Here is a 19636-nt window from a genome sequence, read left to right as displayed (position 1 = left end):
TGTTCACTAATCTGACAAGGAGGATATTTAGTAAACCTTCCTGACGGAATTCTCTGATGCCCTAGTGAATAAAAGCACCACTTAATGCAACACCAAGCCATGCACCTCAGAAATTTGCACATTTGATTCACGATGTGTGCTGATTAGCTTATCTCAGATGCGATGTTGTAATTGGCATTAGTGCTCCCTCATTTGGCGAGGGGGGAGAGAGGGGAGGGATTGTGACATCTCAGCAAAAGTCAGCAGTTTTAGGAGAGTAGGGGAAAATTATCAACCAAAAAAATGCCCTGAAAACTATTGGAGCAAAGAAGTTATTCACTTAAGAGCAGTCAATTGTATAAAATTGATAAAATCCAGACACTGAATTCTGTCTCTAAACTATGTGTTGTTTAGTTAGACATTCCAGCTGAGAACTGGAAATAACTTGATTGCTTCATAAATAAATTAAAATATTTCACTGCAACAAAAATATATCATTTGATATTGAATTATCCACACAAGAGATCAGCAAAGACAAAGATTTTATGTCAATTTATTTTTTAAAGCCTTATCTGTAATCTATTCATGTAGTTTGCCTGTAAAATACAGTCACTGCACTCCGCAGTAAATCTTGTGAAGCACTTTGAGACGTCCTGCCAACATGAAAGATGCTATAACAAATGCAAGGATTATTATTATTGTTGGGAAAGTGTTTTTTTTTTAAAAAGGGTAAAAATAAACTTGTCTTAATCACAAGCACTTTTGTATGAGAAAATTGCTTTGACTTTTGTTTCTCTATTTTCAGTTTCACTATTACACCATGAAACTGGTGCAATTGTATCATAATTCTGCCAAAGATTTTAATTTAACATCTAGGTAATTTCCCTACAAAGTACCCACATGCTACCGAAACGTGTGCCATAAACTTCTGTCAATGCTTAAACCACTTGAAGGTCTCTAAAGACCTGTTGCACACAGCAGCATAATTAAAACATTGATAGTTTCCTAATGAACTAAATACTGGGCCTTAAGGAGATTGCAGTATCATTTGTCTGCAACTCGTATTCATAAAAACAATCTAGATTAAATTAATAAATTTATTAATCTAAATGTATGGTTAGATCTATATGCACTCCAGAAACAATCATGTGAAATCACACATTTAATGTTACAATATTTTTTAGACGTTCACGTGGATTGTGCCTTGTAGAACATGCACTACTTGAACATAAAAATGCTATTTTGATGTTTATTTTTCTGCATTGAAATAATTCATACATAAATTCTCCCACCTGAACTAAAATATGCAACAGAAAAACTTTCATATAGAAACCAAAATATTGAAATAAAAGTCTAAGCCAGGCGATTATTTACAATTTATTGAAATCGTGACAAGTGCTCAAATAAATTTGCCTTGACAGCAGTTTTACAGTATTTAAATTGTCAGATCATTTGTTTTTATTGACAGGTTCTACTGCATACTGTACACAAATCAAATTTGTAGCACTGGAAACTTACCTTTATAATTGGGTTGGGGCAGATTCAGGAGAGAAGGGACAACATTGCAATGTGAGCAAAAGACCGCAATGACTGTCTTTCCATTTAATTTTGTCTCAAAATGAATGTACAAAGTGAAACAATTACAGAACTATATATAATAAGTGCAAGTGATTCAGTCACTCCAGGGCCCACCAAGTTATGAAGGCCCTACCCATTGGCAGTAGAACCATTCGTGTTCTCTCAATCCCTATTTCAGTACATCCGTATCACATGTGCACTTTGCCAGGGAGAGAGAAAACACAGTGGGACAGAGATGGTAACAGTAAGCTCCTAGCCTATCCTTGTTCCATCACTGAAAGGAAAATATCTTTTATGGGCACATTTTTTTAAAACGCAAATATATTTAATTGACATTTGTAAAAATTACACTTCTCTCTTTTGGACTCTCTAAATGTCGAGCTTTTTCTCTTCTCCCAGGTAATTCAGCACTTCTCTCGGATCTGTTTGTCTTCTAATAAATGGTTTCCATGTTAAAACTTAACTGGTTTGTTGATCGTTGTGAGTCCAGCCCAATCGTGGCGGAAACTCACAACAGGTGCTCTCCTGTTTAGGTTAATTCCCACAAACACAAGGCAAGGAGGTGGTCAGTTAAAACTAATATCCATGTGGCAAATGCAGTACACAAAATTTAAACATAATGTGTGTAGGAGCAATAGGTGGGCCATGATACATTTTGCAATGGCCACCAGTAACTTCCAAGGAATGATAGATAATGCACCAGTTCTAGTTTTGAAAACCTGACTTTTTTGTTGTGATAATAATTAAGTTCCAGGGAGCTGAAGTATCCAAAATATCCAAGTGGCAAATATTTTTGTTTACAAACTAATGGGACAAAGTGTTGCGTAAAGGATAATTTGAAACTCCAGTGGCTTGATGCATTGTTTGATGTGGTAGTGAGCCATACACACTGAGAAAGACCTGGACCTATGTTTGATATCCTATCCCAGGCTAGTGGTGGGACCGTCTAATAGGCCTCAGTGTCCCAGACTAGGGAAAAGGGGAAAAATCATAATCCTTGCATTTGATATCGCACCTTATCACTTCTTTGAGAAGTTTCAAAGTGCTTCACAGAATATGCTGTTAAGTGAATTGACTGCATATTTTGTGGGTGAACAGATACAGTCTGAATCTTGATCACTAATCAGTGCTCCTTGCTATGGGTCATCAAGCGAGACCAGCATTCAGCTTGGTTGTACTGCCCATCAGGAATGCACAGCTTGCCAACACCTACAGTGGAAGAAGAGCTATTTGGGCGTGGTACCAAAAGACTCCTTAGGTGACTTGGGAATACTACTCCATCATTGTCCACCCTTTTCAGAGGAAAGATGCAACCAGGGTTGGAAGAGAACCAGTCATTTGTCTTCTTTATTTTTCTACCTCATAAGGCTGCTCCCCACTGATCCTCTCTCCCCCCAGCCCTGTGAGCAGACTTTTGAAGCACTTTCTAATGGCTGCCATCACTGCTGCTGAATGACGAGCCAGTTGACATGGTAAAATCAAAACTAGATGGACAGAGTCTTGTTAGCTTCAATGGATCACCACGTTTTATTGTTTGCTCCTCTCCTCAAGTGGTGGACACTTGCTAAAATATGAATGCATAGACACTGCAAGCTTTGATATCTCACCCAAGTGAGCATGTGTGAACATAGACAGTGAATACTGTCAACCCAGACCTTATCCCTTCCTACATCCACACAAGTGCATTTTCCAGCAAGGTCATCAACCCCTGACCATGAAGATTCTCCTTCTACCTACCCCAGGGGCTCACAGGATGATCACAGTGTCCCATTTGTTTCCCCAGAAGACGTGAGCTCAGTGAACTGTGGATAAGTCAGGGTGTAGCAGATCAGACATGGAACATGCGGACTTAACACCTCAACTGTATCTGGCAAACCTCCTCCATCATTCGACTTTTAGTGAACTGCAGAAAGATCGTATAAAATCAGTAATCGTTTTTCACCAACAATACACGATACCTTACCTAGAAAGTGTGCATATGCACAAGACTGTGCATGATATCATTGAGCCCCTTTCTTTCCCTGCTTATTTTTTTTCAAATAAACTAAACGAAACACTGGATTTTATATAACGAACCTGCATTTGTGGGATCGTGTTGAAGCCGACTCACAGTTATCCCTGAGCCTCGCACTTCCTGGTCAACCTTAAGGACACAAATAATATCATATGTGACACTGGGTATGTACCAAAACTCACCTGAAACCCCTGTACCTGAGCAGACTCCTGATTATTGCCCTTTCTCATATTTTTGACCTGTCACCAACCACACACACACACACACACACACACGTCCGTCTTCTTAAAGACTGTAAACACTCAAAGCAACTGTTTGGTTAGAAACCCACGTTTTATTTTTAGGTTCACGTCCTCCCCCCCCATCCCCCCACAGGATAAGTTTCTCGACTTATGTCAAGATGGTTTGTTCAGATTTTTGCGCGGCCTCTTAGGACGATTGCGAATCCGTTGCATTCATTCTGTCGTCCATATCTTTTTGTTTCATATATACACACACACACATATATATATATATATATATATTGCACACACAAAAGAGAAATCGAACGAATTAAATACATGCAATGTTGTGCTTTTTGTCCCGAAGAGAACTTTTTGTCTTTGTTTTTTTACAGTATTTCAACCCAGACGGAATCTCATCTCATCTCATCATATCCCGAATGGCTGAGTGAATTAGCGATCCTCGGGCAATGTGCAAAAGATGTTCCGGAAAACAATTCATTTATATATAAACATTGCGATCATTTCGTTATATATTCTTCCAACTACATTGAACAACGATTGCTGTCAATCCAAATCATATCATACAGGGCAGGAGGAGAAGACACAACCAATTATGGGTTAAAGGCATTATTCAAAGGCATTTCTCTTTTTTTAAAAAAACATATTATCAACTGCATCTATTCCGCGTTAACAACGAGGCAAATGATAGGCTGAGAGAAAAAAAAACTTTTGCAAGGGGGGCGGGGGGGGTGGGGAGAGATATTTTGGAGGTTTCTTGAATTATCTTGGGTTAAAAGGCGACGCAGATATTTTTAATCTCACGGTCCCTTTGTATTCTGTTATCTGATGGGTACTTGTTAACTGCTAATCGAATAAGAAAACCTGCCCTCCTGTTACAGGTTTTGTTAGTTTTTATGTGAGTGGAGCTGGTGACTTCTGCTGTAAATCAATGATATAGATATGCCACTACAACTGAAAGTATCAGCTTCACTCATAGATGCACAGTTCTGCACTACCCACATCTGACAAAGAGCCTCTTCGGCTTTAGGTTTAGGCGCCTTTTATGTTCAATTTAATTCTGTATTTGTTTTAACCTCGGAATCCCTGCGCGCCACGAATTTATAGCTTGTTGTCTTCTGCACTCAGCTGATGGGCAGATGACCGACACGTCGGAATGGAATTAAATAATTCTGGTGTTTAAATGCTGGTGTTTAATAGTGGTTCTGTGTGGAACAAACCTTGTGCTGAACTGGACAGCTTTACTGTCGGACAAATTAGAGTTTGAGAGGAACCTGGAAATTCAGCATTCATATTTAATAAGCACTTTCCATCGTTGGACCTGATCGTACAGGAGGTGATATTGGCACCAAATGAATAACTATTGATTGCTTTGCATTTGTTTTGTGTGTGTGGTGGGGTGTTGCTGGTGGTTATAACAATCTCTGAACTCTGCAAAACAAGATACCGTAATTCTGGCATCGAGCGAGCGCTCTTGGTGTATTTCCTGGGTGTATCAAAGGTCTAGTAGCTGACACGCTGTTCATTTAATCTTCTGTAAAGTCTCCCTCTTTTGTAGAACATGTGTTCTCTTAACCCCTTGAACAACATTACAGTGTTTACTGCAGTTGTGCAAAACCGCCTCGTAACACGGGAGCAGATAAGGAGTGTAAAGCAGTTCCGAAATGTTGTACACGGTTAAGGGCGAATGCTTGTTTTTCTTTTCAAACCCAACAAGTAACTCTTAAGAGAGTCTGGAAAGAATAGAGGGTGTTTTCGAGTGCAGTTTCCCGGTTTTTATTATTTTGATTTGTAAAGGGTCTGCGGGGAGATAATTGGAATAAATTGCAGAGAGTAAGTAAGTGCACGTAAATAGATACAACACACATCGCTTGGGTGAGCTGCACAACAACGCTGTGGGAAAACTCAAATCTAAATCAAGCAGTTTACATTTATGTACTGAATACGGAAGAGTTAGGCCTGAAGGAGTCAGTTTGAGGAACATCATGTCCAGATATATTACAGCCAACACACAGTGACTTTATAGGGGGTGTTTTTTTTGCCACCCTGTGAAGTTAGTCTGTTTTCACTGTGATGGATGTAATTACATCTTACCAGTTTATACTCAAAGTAGGTGGATGCAGAAACCCGTGCAGCCGAGGGGGTTTGAGGGGTAAGTTTGCAACAGAGAAATCATCCCTATCATATGGACTGGATGCAATGGATACCGCGTAATACAGTATTAGATAATATTGTTTGTGTGGGAAAGTGCACAACGTTATCCGGACCTCAGATCCGCGTCAAGTAAGAAAAAGAAACCCTGGGGCTCAATTCAGGCAGATAGTCCAGTGCTGAACCCACATCTTTTGTACAGTGTAAAGCGGCCGCTGTCGTCCAAAAAAGCTTATCAGACCTGACAGCAACGGAAAACAAGTTGAGTGCTGCATTGAGGAGGTGGGGGGGTGGGTGGGGTCAATGCTATTTCGTGTGTTTTGGTGTTAGCCATTCAGTGCTCACATTTTTAAATTTCAGCAGCTCTCCTGTCTTTCAAATTTCATTTAATTTTGTGTGTGTGTGTGTGTGTGTGTTTGTGGGGAGGGAGGGAGGGATGGGAGGGAGTGGGGGAAGGTTGGATTGGAGAGAAAACAGAAAGAAAACGGGAGAACTTTTTGATCTCTGTGTATATATCATACACACATATGTATATTTTTAAAAAAAGCATCAAACGCCGGAATTTAGTTTTGCAATTCGCAACACAATCCATTGAATGTTTTTTTCTTCAAAATGCATTTCTTTATTTTAATGCCTTCGTTTTTTTTTCCTTTCCCCCCCCCCCCCCACCCCCACCCATTCGCATTTCACGATTAAGTCACAAGGTGCGTCGGGGATATGTGTGTGTGTGTGTGTGTGTTTGGTGGCGATGGGGTGCATTGAATGCATCGTTGCATTTTTTTGAATTAATTGCACCAAATTAGTAGGATAACGACGGACAAACAAACAGTGTGTGTGTGTGAGTGAGTGTGTGTGTTAAAAAAAAAGCTCTCAGGCCTTTTTCTTCTCCCCTCTCAGCTCTCGCTCTGCGCAGCTCCACGTTAGGCCTGGGTTCAAGTTAAGCTGCGACGCACCAGTGCAAGGGGAGAGGGTGGGTGGATGGGTGGGGAGTGGGGAGAGGATGGGTGGTGTGGGTGGGGAGAGGAGGCGGAGGGCGGGAGGATGAGAGTAGGTGCAATGCAAGTCGCTGGTAAAGAGAGTGAGACCAGGAGACCAGAGACCAGAGGGGAAGAAAAGATTTGCAACATAAAAGAATACAGTAACTCAGTCCCTGTAGCGCCACGTGGAAGCGATCGCTGAATCCATCCTGTGGGGACTCTCTCTCTCTCTCACTCACTCACTCACTCACTCTCTTTCTCTTTCACTGTCTGTCTGTCTGTCTGTCTGTCAATCTCTCCTTCCCTTCCCGGTACCGACATGGCTTAGAAAACGGGACGGGCAAGAGGTGCAACAGATAATAGAGAGAGGGAGGGAGCGAAGGAGGGGATGGATAGAGGGAAAGGGTCGGCGGCGAACGCGGCGTTGCAAAGCGCAGCTCTCAGCGGGAGCGGAGCTCTCTGCCCGGCGGCGGCTCTGCAACAAACCAACAACAGCCGCCGCCACCCCCCACCTCCCCTTCCCCACCTCCCCTTCCCCACCTCCCACTTCCCACCTCCCCTTCCCCACCTCCCACCTCTCTCTCTACTCTTCCCCACCTCCACTCTTCCCCTTCCCTACCACCCTCTCCCCTTCCCCATCTTCCCTTCCCCACCTCCCCTCTTCCTCTTTCCCACCTCCCTCTTTCCCACCTCCACTCTTCCCCTTCCCCACCAGCACCCTCTCCCCTTCCCCACCTCCCCCCTTCCCCACCTCCCCCCTCTCCCCCCTTCCCCACCTCCCTCTTCCCCACCTCCCTCGTCCCCACCTCCCCTCTTCCTCTTCCCCACCTCCCTCTTCCCCATCTCCCTCTCCCCCCACCTCCCTCTCCCCTCTTCCCCCCACCCACCCACCCACCCAGTCTGTCTCCCTCATCTCATCTCATCTCTCTCTCTTTTTCTTCCAAAAAAATAATAAATAAATGAAATTATTTTTCAAAAAAAAAGAACAGAGCAAATGGGGTGCAAATAAAAAAAAAGAACCCAAAAGCCCCCAATAACATCCCAAAACTCAAAAGGATTTTCACTGCTCAGCCTGAAGCACAAACCCTCCCTCCCTCTCTCTCTCACACACACACACACACACTCTCTCTCTCTCTCTGCTTTTTTTTCCCTCCCATTTGCTACAAACATTTTTTGTTACTGGCAGTGATACCCACAAGTCCTTGCAGTCACAATGAATTTAAGTAGAGTTTCAGTTTTCGGCGCCATTTTCGATTGGGTTGAGGTGAGTTAGGCATTTTTGGGGGAATTATTTTTTTTGCAGGATTTTTTTTTGGGGGGGGGAGTGGGGGGGCTTACTTTTTCCCCCCCCACCCCACCACTCCTTCCTTCCCTCCCTCCCTCCCTCCCTTCTCTCTCTCTTTAACACACACACACTCACTCTCTCTCTCTCTCTCTCTATGTGTGTGTGTGTGTACCCCTCCCTCTCCCTTCTCCCTCCCTCCTGGGTTTTGCATTAATGATGGTGGTGTATGTATGTGTGTGTGTGTGTGTATGTATGTATGTATGTGTGTGTGTGTGGTGCCTTATATACATACACACACACACACATATATATATATATATATAATTTGTGTGTATGTGCGTTAAAAAAAAATTACCCCCCGACGATGTGTTTTGGGTGAGAGATTTTTTTTGTGTGTGTGTTGTGTGTGTTGTGTGTGTGCGCCAAAGGGGCTGCGTTACAAACAGTTGCGCCCTCGGTGCGAAGTGAGCGGCTCCGAGCGCCTCTCGGATGGGTTTGTGCAATTAGGTGCGGCAGCAAAAAAAAAAATGAAGAGAGCGAGAGTGAAAGAGAGAGGGATAGATAGAGAGAGAGAGAGAGAGGGAGAGGAGAGATAGAAAGAAAATAAAAGAGAGAGTGAGAGGAGAAATGCATCACGTTATTTTTTTCGATACAAGGTTAATAAGGAAGTATCAATCAGGAGGCAATTTATCCCAGTGGCAAGTTGTCGAAAGCAGCGCGTATTCTCTCTCTCTCCCTCTCTTCCCTCCCTCCTTCCCTCCCTCCCTCTCTCTTCTCCTTCTTCCATTCCCTCCCTCCCTCCTCTTCCTCTCCCTCCCCTTTTTTTTTTCGATTGCAACTGCGAATCGATTTCTTTTGCAAACAAAATCGTTAGGGTGGGGGAGAGGGGTTTGAGGGGAGGAGGGGGGTGTGGGGAGGGGAGGGGGAGAAGAGAAAGAGAGAGACAGAAAGGAGGGTAGAGAGAGAGAGAGAGAGAAACATTCAGGATGAATTTGTTTTCGTGGAAAAGTGACTTGAAAGTGACAAGGAGTATTGAGTTTTTTTCTCTCTCTTTCTCCCCCCACACCCCCCCTCCAACCACTCTTTTTTTTCTGTCTCTTTTTTTCCTCTCTCCTTCCCTCCCTCCCTCCCTCTCTCTTTTTCTCTTGCTTGTGTGGGGTGTGTGTCGAACCCTGATCCTTTAAACTTTCCCACTCCTTTTTGCAATCAAAAGTCCCAAATTGCAATTGAAGAAAAAAAAACATCAAAATGTATTATTATTATTATTATTTTTTTTAAAAAATGCCCCCCCCTCCTCCTCTTCTCTCTCTCTCCCTCTCTCTCTCTCTTCTCTTCCCCCCTTCTCTCTCTCTCTCTCTTCTCTCTTTTTCTCCCTCCCTCTCACTCACACTCACTCCCCCTCTCTCATTCTCTCCTCTCCCCCTCCCTCCCTCCCTCAATCTCTTTCCCCGCCGTCACCAGCACCCCTGAAAATCTAGTCGGTTGTGTGTGTGTGTGTGTGTTTTTTGCCCGAGGGTCGCCCTGGTTTATTTCGTAAAAAAAAATTGTTTTGCAAAAAAGTTTTTTTTTGGGGGGTGGTGGGGGTGGGGTTTTTTTTGGGGGGGGGTTGTTTTGTTATTTACGATTGCGATCTGCTGGAAATAAATGACGCAGTGTGTGTGTGTGAGTGAGTGAGTGAGTGTGTGAGTGTAAGTGTAAGTGAGTGTGTGTGTGTGACTGTGACTAAAAGATTCTGTTACCTTTTGTTTGGTGGTGTGTGTGTGTGTGTGTGTGTGTCCCCCAAACCCCCCACACCCCACCCCCAACCCCCCCCCAAAAAAAAAGACGACGAATTGTTTATTTGGAGAAGGAGAAGGATTTTGAAGATGTCGCCGTTTGTTTAGTGGGTGATTTTTTTTTGGTTGTTTTTTTTATATATATATACAGAGAGAGAGAGAGAGAGAGAGAGAAAAAACAAGCCACCGTCTGCACACACTGGCCTGCGCTTAACGAGGTAATTTTCTTTCTCATCCAAAACCGAAGTCCTGGCAGTTGACATGATCAGGTTAGGATTTTCGTGTTGTTTTTTTTTCAGGACGATGGCAAAAAAAAAAAAGGGAGAGAGAAACGAAGTGTGGGGTAAAAAAATAATTGTGATTTTTTTTGGCTGCACAGTACTTTTCGATCGCATTTACGTCTTCAGATACCTGTGTTGGCCAAAGTGAAGTGTTTCCTCCTCCCCCCCCCCCCCAACCCCACACCCTCTTCCTTTTTTTTTGGGTGGGGTGGGGGGGGGGGAAGTTAAGACAGTTTGTCAAATCGTTTCTATCTTTTCTGTTGTCCCAGGAGTTGATAGAGGAGGGAGGGGTGGGGGGGGGGGGGGGGGGAGAGTGAAGGAAGCAAACTCCACCAACCTGGTTATATTAGGCTGAAGCAAGGAAAACCTTGAGTTCAAATCTGTTTTCAGTCTTGGAAAGGGATCCAACCAAATTAGATGTCGAGTTATGTTGTGCTTTGTGTCGGTTTTAAGTCAGCAAAATAAAAAAAAAGTTACTGTACAAAGCTTACAGAAACTAGTTTGAGAAGTCCAGGCACAAGGCAGAAATGTAGCTGTAAGCAATAAAGTGCTGTACATGCAACAAAGGGTTAAATTACTTTTTAATTTAGTTTCTATTTTTTAAATGTTGTGAACGTGTCATTATTTTGTCATTACAAATTAAGAGAGTTATCGATAATGGATGTACTTTCACTTGTCTTTTTTTTAAAAAAATCATAAACCTTACAAATGTTGCCTTTTCTAACTACTGTATTTTAAATGAATCAATTGCACCTCTATCTTTCGATACTTCAAATATGCGGCAAAAGCTGTTGACTATCTTAAAATCTCAATCCCATGTGTTAAATAATGTTGTTCTACTGGATCATATTTTATCCAGGAATTCTACTGGAGTATTTTCTAACCAGGTGTGTTGTATACTCGGTTGACCTTAATTTCACGTGGATTTTGGCGGGCAGGGAAAACCGAGATCTGAAATATGTGTACATGTATTTTAAATGCATTGAATATCCCAAAAGTTGATGAAACGTAACTCAGGGGCTCAATAAAATTTAATTCAAGAGATGAAGCGTTTTACCATGCTTTATTCATAAAACCTATTGAAATGAAACGAATTCTCAGAAGACTAAACCGTAAACCGACGTTATGATCGAGTCGGGGCAGTAAAATGGCCTCATTTGTTACATTTCCCTCCCTACCTGTTAAATTTACATGTCAGTTTATGTAGAGTGATGAAGTAGGAATAAATGCATCATCTACACCTCCTTTTTTGTAATTGTGCAGTGTCAGAGCTTCGATAGCCAAGCACAAGTTTCACTTTACAAAACCGTATATTTAATGTGCAAACTTTCACCAGTGTTAAAATTAGCACTTTAGGCCCAAGTAACTGCAGGCCTAAAGATAATAGATAATGCTGTCAAAAAAGGCTAAATATTAACATGTATTTGAGAATAAAGTGTTTCAATTATATTTCATTGAGTGTGGACTGCTGCATGTTCATGTTAATTTTAACTAATAGTTCAGTCATGAAGGGTTGCAAATCTAATTTTGGTTGGTAAGTTCAGTTTGATATCAACTTCTACCGGGAATCGTTTTTAAGGCCACAGTTTCAGTATTAAAATACTCATTCTAAATAGTTTCACAAGCCAACCTATTAAAAAGCTTCTGCTGAACCCCAATAACACTGCTTTGATTAGTGACTAGTTGGTTTGGAGGTTGTGAAAATAATAAGGAAGTTGAATTTAAAATATGGAGGTGACACGTAACGGTTTCCTTAAAGAAGCGAACGATTTGGGGACTGAAATTTTAATATTTAACAAATTATTTTGTATTTTGAGTCAAAAGTTCTGTCTTAAACTGCTTGAAACTTGTCACCTTTTTGGTTGCTATTTTTTCCTCTAACATTGTAGGCGTTAGATATTTTTTAAAACATATGCAAGAATTAAAATATTCTGCTTTTTTCAGTGCCGTCAGGTGGGAATAATGAAGGAACAACAATCACCCTGTAAGCAGTCACCTTCTTCCAGACAGGTATGGGCCTTCCTTTCTTCCCCTCCCCCTCCCCCGCCCCCACACATAATCTAACAAAAGATACAGTACATGCCATACTTTCCATTAAACCTGGTAGTTTTAATCGTACCTTTTTTTNAACATTTGAATAAGTGTATTTAATTTTTTTCAAAGTGAATCAGAAATATCTATTTGCAAATTTCACCTTACTTCCTGGACATTTAGCCAAATAATCATTTTTTTCCGAGAATGACGTTTGGCTTCAATGCGATTTGTTCTTATAACATTTATAACATGGTAAAATTTTGGACTCAATATCCATATCACTCCATTAAGAAGGTCATTTGCAGCATTGGGTCTTTGTCACTGCCCCCTCGTCCCAAGTGCAATGGAGTGAAAAGCACTGGTTTTATCAGTTTTTCTTTAATAGTTTTTGGGGGATTATCTTAACACCAACACATCAAACCCCCTTTGGCTTGAATCGGATCAAGTAGTTACTTTGGCTAACTATTATATTTGGGTAAGATTAACATTTTCTAACCACTGACACAACATATGAAACAAGGAGTGGGGAGAAATTTCAAAAAGACACTTGTTTTTTAACGCAGTTCTCACCCTCTGCTCAAGGGGGCAAGTAAGAGCCTGGGAAGGCTACTGTGTGTGGTGGGCCAGACCCAATCCTTTCTTACCCCAGTTCCACATAAGATCATTTTCCAGCAGGGGTCAGTGGACAGCCGTCAGAAACAGGAAATGTTGCACAGTGTTCAGTAGCCACATTTATCATGTATGTATGTGTGTATATATGTATATTTATAAAACATGCAAATAAGTCGAGAGAGTCGCATTACAGTGAGTGAGTGCGGAAGATCAGGAAGAGCCTTCCCTCGTTGACCGAGGATTCCCCTCCAGGTGTGAATGCGCCAAAGCCAGACTCCGGTTGAGAGGAGCACAGGTCGCACCTCTGGGGGTGGGGTTGGGTTTTGCCGGTGGAGTCCAGGCGGAGGAACCAACACTAATAATACGTGAGGTGGGTGATGGCCGCAACGCTGGAGCCCCCAAAAAGAGACTTGCCAGCATGGCAACTCGGGAAGGGTTGGACATGCTTTCCATAAACTAGACCTCTGACCAGGTAGTTTTGCTTTGCGCCTGTTGTTGTACTCGAATCAACAGTCTCTGGCGACCAACTGCTGCGCGCAGTGGTGGTGTGTATCTGTCGGGGTTCGGGAGGACTTGGAACTCGAAACTTGGGAGCAGCTGTTTCTGGATTTGGCGTTTAAATTCGTTCGTGTCATATCAAGAAAGAAACGCGAGGATTGTTTGACGCCGACGGCCATCCGCCCAGCCCGAGGTCAGCCTGGAAAGGGGATGCGTTGTTGTGGGTTTCCATCTTGGCGCTGAGAAGCGTTTGCACACCTCTGCTGTGTCTGTGTGTGTGTGTGTGTGTAGGTGTGTGTGTGTGTGTGTGTGTGTGACCATCTCTTTCAACTTCCTGGCAATCCCGACGCGACTGCAAAAAGAAACGAGGGAGAATTCTCTTGGAATTGTTTCACTCCCAACTTGCGGGGAGGAGGGGAGATCCGCATGGTTCCGCAATTACGCATTGAAATGGCAACGAACCCCCCCCCCCCCCCATCCCCCTCCCCCCCCTCCCGTTGATGTGAGTCCCCGCACCTGAAACGCGACTTCCATCGCCAGGGTCGAAAGAGAACTGTAAATCGGGTCCGAATCGATGCGGTGTGAGTTGGTTCGGTTTGGTTTGTTCGTGTGGGGGGGAAAAAAAACACTAATTGGGTTGGCTGTGAGTCTCTCGGGGTCGGGGGGTGTCTGCGCTTTGCGAAGCGCCGCGATCGCGAGTTGGAGCTGCGATGGGGTCATTTTTTTCCCACTCACTTTCCATCAGTTGTCGGTTCCGCCCGACATAACGCAACTGAAGTTGGGTCCCACCCAAATGCAGTGATGTCGAAAACGGGACGAGGTATCGATAGATGCGACCAGAAAAAAGCAATTGAGAAAAAGAAAACCAAATCCCTCTCCGCCCCCTCCCCAAATGCCTGAATTACCTGCCACCCCCCCCCCCACCACCTCCCCACCCACTCCCCTTCTCATACCCAGGTGATCGCGCTTTTTCTTTCCACCCCTTCCAGAAAACCATATCATTTGGGTGTCCAAAGCGTCCGAGTATTTTCCGGAGAATATTGAGCTTTCTTTCTCCTTTTGAAGCTCAGTTTCCCCCACACGCCGTCGGTCTGAATGTGAAACCCCTCTACACTTGTTCACATGTTCCACCATTTAAAAGGCACCTATTGAAGCCGTAACATACTGAAAGTTTCTCTCCCCCCCCCAGTTTCTATTAAAAGAAAACCTCTGCTGGGAGTTTATTTGTTAAATGGATCAAAAATATAAGGGCAAGTAATCTGTTCCCCGACCCCAATACTTCCAAATCAGGCATTTGGGCTGCAGTGAAAAATCTACTTTTTCACAACTCATTTTGAGTTTGATTCTTCTCCTTCTGAAGAAGAAGCCGAAGAAGAAGAAGGACGTGGGTGTAAAGATGCGAAAAAAGAGAAACGGCTCCGTTTGCATTCATCCATCCGCAGAATTAACGTGTTCGCAAAAATTCCGGGAATAGACGTCAAACCGAAGATGCTCCGGACCATTTGTGCGGAGCCGTTACCACACACACAAAAAAAAAGTCTCGCTTGGAGGTGATGTAGCAGCACATCATGGTTTGTAGGTATACTGGAAGATAACAGACCATACTGAGCTGCCGCATGACTGCTAAAGGTGTTCAAGCCGACCCAGACGGAAGAGTGTCGGGAATAACAGAATAACGAGCGCCCCCGCACTGCGCAGCGGAGATTCCTGCGGTCGCTCTGTCGGCAACGCTTTAGCAGCACGTAAATACTGGAGTTGAGATCCCTGTGTCTCCAGTATTGCCAATGCTGCTCTAGTGAGGCCGACGCTCATCTCCAGCACCTCCCAGACCAGGGGGACACGTCATTGCTGATATAAATCACAGGGGCTCATTCTTCCAGCCCGACATTGTGGTAAACTGATTGCGGAAAATCCCCCAGTCCACGCTATTGTGTCGCCTCATATTGGGCGGTTCCTGTTGGGTGGGGGGGGGGGGGGGTGGTCAAAGACCTCCGTAAATTACTCACAAGCCTCGTACAACGAGTGAAGGATGTCTACTCTGCTGTAAGTCCCATTATCATCATCATCATCATCATCACGAGGACTGCAAAGGGATTGCGATAACATTCATGATGCCTTGCGATCTAACTCAAGGTCTCTCTCACGGTCGGGCCCGTTACAACCTCAGTATCTCAGGCAGGAACAAAAAGGTGCAAAAGCAAAGCCCAGTAACCAGGATTCGCTCGGAGGACAGAGCAAAAGCAGCATAAATATTCAATGAATTAAAAAAAAGGAACGATGCTGTAAAGAGAGAGGTAGGTTGGTTTCAGTGTACAGAGGGCCAGTGGAGTCCCATCTACTGTCTACAAACCGTCAAACACTTCCGATGGGTTCTCTCAAAAACCTAAGCAAGGAATACGTTGATGTAGTGTGTGTTCGCCTTGTCTCACACTTCGACCCGACAAAGGGAAGAAGGAAGCCAAGTTCAGGCACTTGTCACGTAGTCGTGGTAAATGGCCAAGCAACTTCGAAAGTAAAGTGTGAACATCCTGATAGTCACAAGAAAAAAAGGTGCAGCCTTTTGGGGGGGAAGAGTCACTCAGTCATCAGTATAACATCAGCCTCTGGTAGTAGCGAGGACATGGGCCAGTGTGAGATGACACGGATTTTTTTTTTTTTTGGGGGGGGGGGGTGGGGAATGGGCTGCAATGTGAAAAAAAATGGGTTGCAGATCTCCCATTTCGCGGTGTTACATTGGTACACAGCTACAGCAAATCACCGTTCGAATTGTAAACAAAACGCAAAATACTGCAGATGCTGGAAATCTGAAAACAAAAGCAGAAGTCGCTGGGAAGACTCAGCAGATCAGGCAGCATCTGTGGAGGAACAAAGTGAGTCAACGTTTCGGGTCCACCGCCCTTCGTCAGAACTGGGACGTGCTTCCTTCCCAACGTGCTTCCCAACGCGGACCCCAAACGTTGACTCACTTTCCTTTCTCCCAACAGATGCTGCCGGACCTGCTGAGTGAGCATTCCCAGCGACTTCTGTTTTTGTTCTCACCCTTCTAATTGTGGTCTTTTATAATTTGTAGGTGTGCCCGTTTCAGATCTTCCAGAGCCCCACACGGAGAGCCGGTATGGCGGAAAGTAAGACCGCAAATGGTTTAAAACGGGGAGAGCAAGATTCGGAGGAAAATTACTACGTTGGTAAATCAGATCTCTGGATTCGATCTCTCCCTTTTACCGGTTGGATTTTCCCCACTGTTGCTTTGCTTGAGAACAAGCAAAGATTAGGTCCAGGCTGGAACTTAAAAAGAAGTACAGTATTTTAAATTTACATAGTAGACTCGAGAATAGACAAAAAAAATGCACAAAATAAATGTTTGGGAGAAATGTATGCTTTTTTTAAAAAGAGTCAACGATCGACATTGACAGTGGCAATGGTGTCACGTTCCGGTCGATTAACAGGTAGGATTGTTTAATTGGTAAATTGTAATCACTTCCATTCAAACACAAAAGCAAATCAAAGTGGATCTAATGGGAAGTATTTCGCCATGGTATACAGGAACAGCCAATCCCTACTAGATTCTTCTGTCTATTCTTTAAGAGACCCAACAAACTGGTAGATTGGCCACCAATCGAGCCAAATACTTATCACTTCCTCTCATGCTCCTTAAAATGCCAGACCAATCCAACGGGAGTTGTTTCCTCCAGTCACCAAATCAATTTGAGGGAGATAGACAAGCCCTCGTGAGATCGAAGCAAACAGCGTGATCCTTAGGTTCAAATCCTCAGTTAATACATCCCACTTCAGATCAACTATTATTTTACCAAGGTAAGATTTCGTTTAGAATTTGATGTGCGCACATTATTTTGATATAACCCTTGGATAAAATACCTTGCGTGGTTCAGTCCAGTCCAAGCGAGTGTGAGAGAGAGAAGTCGGGAAATGTCTGAACATGAATCAGATCCGTTCCCACACTAAAATGTGCAGCACAAGTTGTTGCTGCAGATTGGTCTCCTGTTTCTCAAGGGACTGAGTCTGTACATAGGTAAGGAAGGGTTCACGGGCGCTGGCTGGGGGTGTGAGCCTTAATAGCAATGTGGGCAGGATATTCAGTCCTGAAGAGCATAGTGGAGTAGCACAGCCCGATCCTAACCTCAACACGTCCATGTCCACCCCAGCAGTTTCTAAAAAAGGGGTTCACTGGCTAAAAGGCGAGTAAGTGGGAGTGTGAATCCTGTGTAATTCTTGTCACCCAGCCCAGAAAGCGCTGAACGCAGTTGTTAGCGACGCTTCGATCGTTTCCCCCGCAAGAGCCATTTATCAGCAGGTCATTGGGCAGTGATCAGGAGAAGATAACCACATGATAATCCAGCACTAGCACTGCGTGTGTGAAAGTCACTGGACAGGAGACTTTCCAATTGTGCCAGAGAGAGAGAGAGAGAGAGAGAGAGAGAAAAAATGTGCTGTAAAAGTTGCTAGGTAGAAACCCCGCTAAACGGGTTGGTTTCTGTAATAAATCTCTCTCGCTGGAGTATGGATACCTAACCGGGCTCTTTACTCTAGAAACGGGATTTCAGAAATGAGTTAAAAAGCATTCGGAAGCGGCCAGTGTGGAGGTTTGTGACTATTGTAGGGACCACAACGTCTGGTCGAGTTGTGGCCGGATCCGTGAAGGAATAGACCAGTTTTAAGACCTGGAACTGCTGGGAGAGAGACGGCATAGCTTTTCTCTCTTTTTTTAAAAAAAAAGTTCTGTACTTCAATACAGCTGTCCAGACGCTTCTCGGTGCTGTCTGCCATAAAGGCGTAATTACGCCTGCGTGACAAATGTGCTATAATTGCTGCCTAATAATGTGTAATATTTAGCCACGAATGCAGGCAGGGCAGGATAAGAGCTGTTTTACCTGATGATTCACGTTTGAAAACTTACAAACCATAGGGCGCAGGCAGCACTGGTAATAAAGTACAGCCCCGAGATGTTGTTGATGCCGAAATAATAGACACCCAGATACCAGCCTCACAGAGGATCGCGCTGACTTCAGAAAGCTAAACGCCAAGGTATGTATTTGCGTTTCAAAATAACTCGCCTTATGTGAGTCACACAGACCAAGATCCGATCTCTTTTTTTTTGCTTGGATGGTATTTTTGAGGCCAGTTTCCAGGGCTCCTTCCCCAACCACGAATTTTCAGCACAAATGCTAACCCTGATACAATAGGGTAACTAATACTCCTAATGTCTATCCTAGCACAACTAGGTATAACTAAATGTAACTAATACTACAAATGCAGCACACATCAGCAAAATGAAACGGCAAAAAAACACCAGCGGTACCAGATGCGCCTAAGCGTTCAAGGGACATGTAATAAAAATGAAATGGACCGATTTGTAAATTGAATTTCAAAGATGCAATAAAAGTGGAATAACTCTAGAAAATAATGGCCTCGTCTTTTCAGTCATCGATAGCCAAACGAGACGATATATTTTAGGTGTTACAGCTATGGAGTTTTTTTTTACATAACCGGGTATATTTTTTTTAAAAATCGAATGTAACCACGAATAAACTAGTTAGTCCCCCCCCACCCCCCTCCCCGCCCCGATAGACTGAAGTGCTCATTTGAAGTCATTTCAAATGGCTGTGATGTGAGTAACCAATTGCTCCATGTGGGTCATGATAACGTGAGGCGTTGTTCTATTTTTCCTGGTGAATAGCAAGTCTAACCTGTCAGCGACACCGAGAGACGAGTGTAGGAAACGATGCCTTGATAAACGCCAGGGACACAGGTTGGATCTCAATCACCGCAGTTATCACGAACCTGGCTGACCGATTGCAATGTGACCATCACGATCAACACGTTCATTATTTGCACACAGTTAGCCTTAGACCGCAAGATGCGTTTTTTTCTCTCTCTCCCAAAGTATGGGACGCTTACTTTAAACAGCAGAGACAAGAAATAGAGATAAACTGAGCAATCAATCTGCCAGGGAGGCTGGTACTGATAGTGATATCAGTAAAGCTTCCAAATAATCCTGTGGAGTAAGGTTAGTGCTGAATTTAAACTCATTAGCGAATTTAAAGGGCGTCTCTGGATTGTTAATATCATTGTCTGATGGCGATGTGATTACCAATGTAGGTGACAGAAAACACCTTCACTGCGAATTAATCCAAGCTTTTATTTCAATTTAATGTTATTTTGACTCATGCCGAAAGGGTTATACTATCTTGC

The sequence above is a fragment of the Callorhinchus milii genome, unplaced genomic scaffold, assembly GCF_018977255.1.
Source record: "Callorhinchus milii isolate IMCB2004 unplaced genomic scaffold, IMCB_Cmil_1.0 Scaffold15, whole genome shotgun sequence".
Classification (NCBI taxonomy): Eukaryota; Metazoa; Chordata; class Chondrichthyes; order Chimaeriformes; family Callorhinchidae; genus Callorhinchus; species Callorhinchus milii.
Note: the sequence above shows the minus strand (reverse complement) of the source record.